Here is a 7637-nt window from a genome sequence, read left to right on the forward strand (position 1 = left end):
CAATCACTGAAGTGCCTGGATTTGTCTTCCCAGTTGGTTTTGGAAAAATTATTTTTGATTCCTGTTTCCTTTCTCTTCAAGTCTCAATTATGGTTCCTATCCAGGAATCCACAGAAATTGCTGTGATAAAATCAAGCGATGTATATTTTTTTCTGCTGTCATCCATATTAGCCTTGAACCATGTCTTTTTCTGTTACTTTTTTCACAAGTTTTCCTGGTATCTTCAGACTTCCTTTTCTCTATTGATGTGTGGCCTTGGTGTATGACTTTTGGGCTCAGTTTCACCATTTGGAGCAGAAATGAATTTTCCCCCTCCTTCTGCCATCCCTACTCTGTAAAATATGCCATCACCCATCTGGTTTCCCATGCTTTTTGACTCAAGCTATGTACCACCTAGGGTCTCAAGAACTATTTGCCAGGGTATCTTTTATTGAATGTTAATTCTTAAGGTGCTTCTTTGTGTGTATGCAGTGGGGGATTGTCCTTGTTTCATTGAGTGCTAAGTTTGGGAAACAGTAAATATAGTATTTGTATAACATAATAGATATTAAATAAATATTTATTGAATGAAAAGAATGAATGAATGAATCAACATATTTACTGTACATACTAGCATGTGCTTTGGGAAGTTCTGTAGTAAAGAAATGTCTAACTTTATTTAACCCAGCATATCCTAAACTTGATCTCTCACAAACCCTTCTCTAGGGTAATACACATGTTCCCATGAAACTCGTGATGAACACATCATACCTTATGAGACTTTAGCCTAGAGAGGTGGCCACAGCGCTCTCTCACCCAGCTTGAGCGACATGGACACATGCTGGGCTTCTTCATTATCCTTTCCCCTTGTCTGCCCCACAGGCCTGCCAGTTTCCTTATTCCAGTTGCTAAGGCTCTCCTCTTTCTTCATTACCTTGTATTTGGAATAATCCTTGATCAGTTATGCTATCTCTCTGTTTATTTAATCATTCACTCATTTGCATCATTTTTTTTCTCACACGCTATTTTCCAGATTTGCTTTGAGAAGCATGACTTAATCATCTGTCTTGTGGACTCTTATCTGTGGGTATTAATTTATGAGATTCTATAAGTTGAACTTACGTAGTAAGTACTTTTTATTGAAATCTCTCAGAAAGACATTTGTAAACAATATAGTCCACATGACATACTTTTCTTCCATGACATGCTCTTCAGCAACACAGAATCAGTCTTAATGTCCTCACTTGACTTGACTTGCTTCATTTTATTGCCTTCTCCCCAATTATCTCTGTTAGTCAGCTAAACATAAACTAGCTTCTCAACTTCAGCAGAAATTAGCTAAGGAGCCTAGAGCATTTCCTTTGCTTACCCTTAATCTAGCATCAACTTAGAAAGTGAAAGTGAAGTCGCTCAGTCGTGTCCAACTCTTTGCGACCCGTGGACTGTATTGTAGTCCACCAAACTCCTCCGTCCATGGGATTCTCCAGGCAAGAATACTGGAGTGGGTTGCCATTTCCTTCTCCAGGGGATCTTCCCGACTCAGGGATCAAACCCAGGTCTCCCACATTGCAGGCAGATGCTTTAACCTCTGCGCCACCAGGGCATCAACTTAAGGTCCTCTCAAATCTTATGTTTTAAGACTAACCTGAATAACACATTTGGCCATTCCTACAGGTTCAGTGCTAGGTTCGTATGTTTGGTTATAGGTGGTACAAGGAAACAATCAAATTTAGGTCTCAGTTCAGTTCAGTTCAGTCGCTCAGTCATGTCCGACTCTTTGCGACCCCATGAATTGCAGCACGCCAGGCCTCCCTGTCCATCACCAACTGCCTGAGTTCACCCAGACTCACGTCCATCGAGTCAGTGATGCCATCCAGCCATCTCATCCTCTGTCGTCCCCTTCTCCTCCTGCCCCCAATCCCTCCCAGCATCAGAGTCTTTTCCAATGAGTCAACTCTTCACATGAGGTGGCCAAAGTACTTATTCCAACTATGTCTTTAAACATCCCTCAACACAATATTGGGTTTTTTGTTAGTGCCTCTAGACCTAAACTGGGGGACAGAAGTTGGGAAGGATAGGCAGCAAAAACGAGGTTCTACTTCTGTTTCAGAGAAGGCAATGGCACCCCACTCCAGTACTCTTGCCTGGGAAATCCCATGGACGGAGGAGCCTGGTAGGCTACAGTCCATGGGGTCACTAAGAGTCGGACACGACTGAGCGACTTCACTTTCATTTTTCACTTTCATGCATTAGAGAAGGAAATGGCAACCCACTCCAGTGTTCTTGTCTGGAGAATCCCAGGGACAGAGGAGCCTGGTGGGCTTCCGTCTATTGGGTCGCACAGAGTCGGACACGACTGATGCGACTTAGCAGCAGCAGCAGCAACTTCTGTTTCAAAGATTCCCTATTGGTTGGGAAAAAATTGGGGGTGGGGTCCCATAGCTAATAACAGATTGGAAACAACTGCAGTAATCAGAATCTTTCTAAAAGTTAAAAAAAAAAGTTGAGTAGGTCTTCTGAGAGATTTGGAAAGAGAAAGGACATTCTGTGAGTTAGGTGGGCAGTAACCTAGACAGCATATTAAAAAGCAGAGACATTACTTTGTCAACAAAGGTCTGTCTAGTCAAGGCTATGATTTTTCCAGTACTCGTGTATGAATGTGAGTGTTGGACTATAAAGAAAGCTGAGCACTGAATAATTGATGCTTTTGAACTGTGGTGTTGGAGAAGACTCTTGAGAGTCCCTTGGACTGCAAGGAGATCCAACCAGTCCATCCTGAAGATCATTCATGGGTGTTCAATGGAAGGACTGATGTTGAAGCTCAAACTTTAATACTTTGGCCACCTGATGTGAAGAGCTGACTCATTTGAAAAGACCCTGATGCTGGGCAAGATTGAAGGCAGGAGGAGAAGGGGACGACAGAGGATGAGATGGTTGGATGGCATCACCGACTCAGTGGACATGGGTTTGGGTAGACTCCGAAGTTGGTGATGGACAGAGAGGCCTGGCATGCTGCAGTCCATGGGGTCGCAAAGAGTCAGACACAACTGAGCAACTAAACTGAACTGAACAGAACGTTTCTTTAAGAAAAATTGGAGGTGGGTGGGGAATTTTCCTGGAGGTCCAGTAGTTATGGCTTCACTTTCTAAGGTATGGGGTGCAAGTTTGATCCCTAGTTGGGGAGCTAAGATCCCACATGCCTCGCAGCCAAAAAAAGCCAAGACATAAAACCATATTGTAAAAAATTCAATAAAGACTTTGTGAAAAATCAGGGGGATGATAAAATGGCAAACCTGGCATATGCTCTAGAAGGCAGCTCCCTGGTTTTCTTCTTTCCTTTCTCCTCTTCCCTTCTTACCTCAGTACCTCTCCTCTTCTCATTAGCACCTCCACCAGAGTTGGAGCTGGGGAGAAGAAAGGAATTGTTCAGACATGTGCCTATTTGCATAGTTACTTCATTAAGTTCCCGCCAGGATAGTACAAACATTCTGTCCACTTCTATAAAAAAGCCAGTATCACCCCATCAGTAAGGTATTATTTTCTCTTTTAGCATAGAGCCATTTATTGCCAGCTTTCTCTTAAACTGTACATTACAAATAGCATCTGATTAAGAACATTCTGGATGGGTTAATTAGTGTGGTGACTATTATTAAGCAAACTGCTTGTTAGTATTATGCCTATTTGATCTTGGTATTGATGTGAAGTAATTGACCATAGAGCTACATTTAGAAAAGCTGAAATAAAGTTTTTTGATTTCTATTATGGCAATAAATTGTTTATATTAAACATGTCTAAAAATATGAGCTTCATGGCACAGAGAATCAGAATAGACTGTGTGGGATGGTAGATGAGGATTGTTTTGTTTTATTTTTTTAGAAACAGTAATATGTTTGTCCAGCTTGCTTCAAGACCAGCTCTGCTAAAACAAAGTAGTAAAAAATTATTTCTGCTTACTGCTGCAGAGTATATGAAAACTAAAGCAGTTTTAGCCTCACTCACCTAAAGGACATATTCCCTTTCAGATTTAGACAATTGTCTAAATACTTCTTTGGCTAACAATCACTCTAAATAGATTATTAAAGAAAAATATGAGAAGATATAGTCAATGAGGAAAGCATACATGTAACCACCTTCTTTCAAGTACTGGATTATTACTTATATTATTTATTGGTATTTTGTCCAGTTCTATTATGAAGTTTCCCCAGCTATAGCATTTCCATAGGGAATTTATTCCATGAGCTAATAATTTACACCATCAGGGACTTTTTCTTGAAATTCAGCTTAAATTTTCCCATTCTTAATTTCATCTCATTACTCCTAGTTATACCCCGCTGTATCCAGATAAATAATTACGCTTTTTCCTTGGAGACTCTTATTATGTACCCCTCTAGTTGTCACTTAACCAGGCTATTCATATTTAGCTCCTTTAATCTGTCCTCATAAATCAATTCTCCCATTGCCTTAATCATTATTATTGCTCTTCTAAAAACTCTCTAATTTTCAAACATATACAGTTATCAGGTGCCTCTGATGAAATCAGCTTTTGCACAGTATTTCTGCGCCCACAGACTTGGTCTCTCCCTTTGCTGTAGATCATGTTCCATAGCTTAGCAGCATCAATTTGCTGGTGCAGTCAGCACACAGACTCATCTGGTCAAATTCCAGGAAATCCAAATAGTCTTTTCAGTGTGTCCTACTGCATTCAGATTCATTTTTATTTTGTCAGTTTCATAATGTTAATAAGCTGAGTTTTGGATTTCTGTCCATATTGATATTCCGCATCTTCCCATGTCCTTATTCCCACCACCTATCAAGTTAGTCATTCACAACCTGTGTTAAGGTGGGATTCTGTTCTTCCTTGGGAACCTTTAGGAAACATGTTGAATAAAAGCAAGCCTAGCACCTTGCCCACAGCTAAATTCCTTGTCAGTTACCGATTCCCATTGTATACAACCCTGTAGCCAATCTCCCATCTCTTTTAATTTTCAGTTTTGTTCACATGCTGGCCAATGTAAATGGATGTTTTTAACAAGATGGGTCATGATACTGTTTTCTAAAATGAAGATATGTTGTTTCAGTCCCCATTGATTTTTTTTTTAATTGTGAATTCTTTGTGTACCAAGTTTGTAATTCTCTTAAAATCCTTTATAAGCTTGCCTGGTGCTCTTTATCTGACATAAACAAATAGGTTACTCCACTTGCTTTATTGTTGTTTTCCACATATGTACCTATGTTCTTTCTCTTACCATTTGTTTAGGAGAAGTTGGGGACATTGTCACAGTCATTTTTTTTTCCTTTTGTGGTGCTCAATGGAAACTTTCCTATTGATTTTTAGTTCCTTACAATCTCCTCAGTATTTTGAATTTATTTCAGTAAGAAAGTTGGTTACGTCCCTTTTTGATATTTGGATCTATGAGATCTGAAACTCTAATTTGTATATGCCCAAGTTTCTTTCTATTTTTTAAAAATAAATGCTCTAATTTTTCATTAAAGCATTATAAAACCTAATAAAACTGAGGTTGTGACCACTGAGTTTTTAGAGATCAGTAGATAGATGAAAAAAAAATTAGTACAACATTCATTATAATTCAAGAAATTTTCTTAACCTGATAATCTAAATGAGCTATTCCGAAGTCTTTTTAAAAATTAAAATGTAGTTAACTTACAATGCTGTGTTATTTTCAGGTGCACAGCAAAGTGGCTGAGTTTTAAATACATGTGTATATGTGTGTGTGCATATATATGCACACATTAGATTCTTTTCCCATCTCTTTCATTTTAAATCAAGAATTAATGTAGTATTTTATTGGAGCATACCAAGGAGGTTAGCCCCATTCTTTGAGTTTTATCTGTCTCTATGCAATATCTGCTTCATCTGCTTATGATAGTGCATGGGTGGTGGGCAGGTAGGTGGATTATATGTATATTTAGGCGGTTTTTCCCGAAAGACCTTATGAAACAAGCACAAGCTTTTGGGATGAACACAGCATACTACAGCCAGACTAGATTTCCAGGTCGCAGCAGAACCCCCACTGGGTGTTCTGGGTGTTCGTGCTCCCTCACTTTCAGAACCAGTGATGGCCCTTCGCCGCTCCACAGTGACACTCTGACCCCTCAGCTCAGTTAAGCTCTAACTCTGCCTCTCCTCACCTCACTTGAGATAGATAGTCTTATCCAACTCTCTGGGGATGCATTAGATTCTGCACTTGCCATCTGAAACTGCTTTTTTATCAACACTGTTTTTCTCTTCTTCCCTCTCAACTTTGTAAGAAAGTTCAGTACATTCTCTTGAATAAGGTCCTCCTTCCCCTCCACAGCAAGCTGCCTGCCAATATCACAGCTTATGTTCTTTTTCTACTTCCATCTTGTAAGACTTTTCTGTTTCCTTGGGATCCTGCTCCCTTCCCTGGGCTGCTGCTGCTGCTGCTGCTAATTCGCTTCAGTCGTGTCCGACTCTGTGGGACTCCATAGACGGCAGCCCACCAGGCTCCCCCGTCCCTGGGATTCTCCAGGCAAGAAGACTGGAGTGGGTTGCCATTTCCTTCTCCAATGAGTGAAAGTGTAAAGTGAAAGTGAAGTCCTCAGTCGTGTCCGACTCTTCGCTACCCCATGGACTGCAGCCTACCAGGCTCCTCTGCCCATGGGATTTTCCAGGCAAGAGTACTGGAGTGGGGTGCCATTACCTTCTCCGCCTTCCCTGGGCAAGTACCCCCAATTGAATACTCCTGTGGACACCTGCCCCATTAAAGAGAACTTGACCTTGCCTTCCCCACTCTCCTCCTCTCTGCCCCTCTCTGCCTTGTGCTCACTCCCTAACCAGCATCTAGTTTCTGCCTCCCCTGCCATGCCCTCAACATGAACTGTCCTGGGAGGAACCAGTAATTGACTCCCTTATTGTTGTTGTTGTTGTTTAGTTACTTAGTTGCATCTGACTCTTTGCAACCCTTTGGACTGTAGCCTGCCAGGCTCCTCTGTTCATGGCATTTCCCAAGAAAGAATATTGGAGTGGGTTGTCATTTCCTTCTCAAGGGGATCCTTCCAACCCAGGGATCAAATCTATGTCTCCTGCATCTCCTGCATTGGCAGGCAGATTCTTTACCACTTAGTCACCTGGGAAACCCCTGATCTACTTCATAACAAAACCGAAATCTCCCTGTTGTTTCTGGTGCTATAGCACCTCTGTAGTGTTTTACACACACAAACCCTCTTTTTTTTTTTTTTTTTTTTTTACAGTTTTAAGAGCTCCTAGTTCTTTTTCTACACATTCTTTAGGAGCTCTTAATTCACTTCAGTAGTGTGATGTTACTCTCAGCTTTCTTTCTGTTCTTCCAGATGTTCCTCGTTGCTTTCCTTGATTCTATGGTTCTTCGTCCTCACCTGGCCTTACATGCATGTGCTTGCCATTTCTTCATGTACTCTTCCATCCAGGGAAGGCGCCAAGTCTCTGGATGGACCTTAGGGCCCCTAAGGACACCTTTGTTGTCTGGCCCCAGACGGCCTCTCTAGACCTTAGACCCCAGGAGCTGGCCCCAGACTCTTTGGCTTGCATCTTAATCCTGGAAGGGTTCATTCTCTTTCACACCCTTTTCCTTTGATCGCAGGGCTCCCTCAGTTCAGAACTTCCCCTTCTCTGTCTTTCAGAATCAGTCAACTAACCC

At 41.3% G+C, this 7637-nt stretch overlaps 1 protein-coding gene across 22 annotated transcripts in view; it reads left to right on the forward strand.

The window, feature by feature from the left end:
- The window catches only part of GTDC1 (glycosyltransferase like domain containing 1), a 494398-nt gene that overhangs the window by 343395 nt on the left and 143366 nt on the right, over positions 1–7637 (forward strand). The gene's annotated exons all lie outside the window — the stretch shown is intronic.

This window comes from Bos indicus, chromosome 2, assembly GCF_029378745.1.
Source record: "Bos indicus isolate NIAB-ARS_2022 breed Sahiwal x Tharparkar chromosome 2, NIAB-ARS_B.indTharparkar_mat_pri_1.0, whole genome shotgun sequence".
Lineage (NCBI taxonomy): Eukaryota > Metazoa > Chordata > Mammalia > Artiodactyla > Bovidae > Bos > Bos indicus.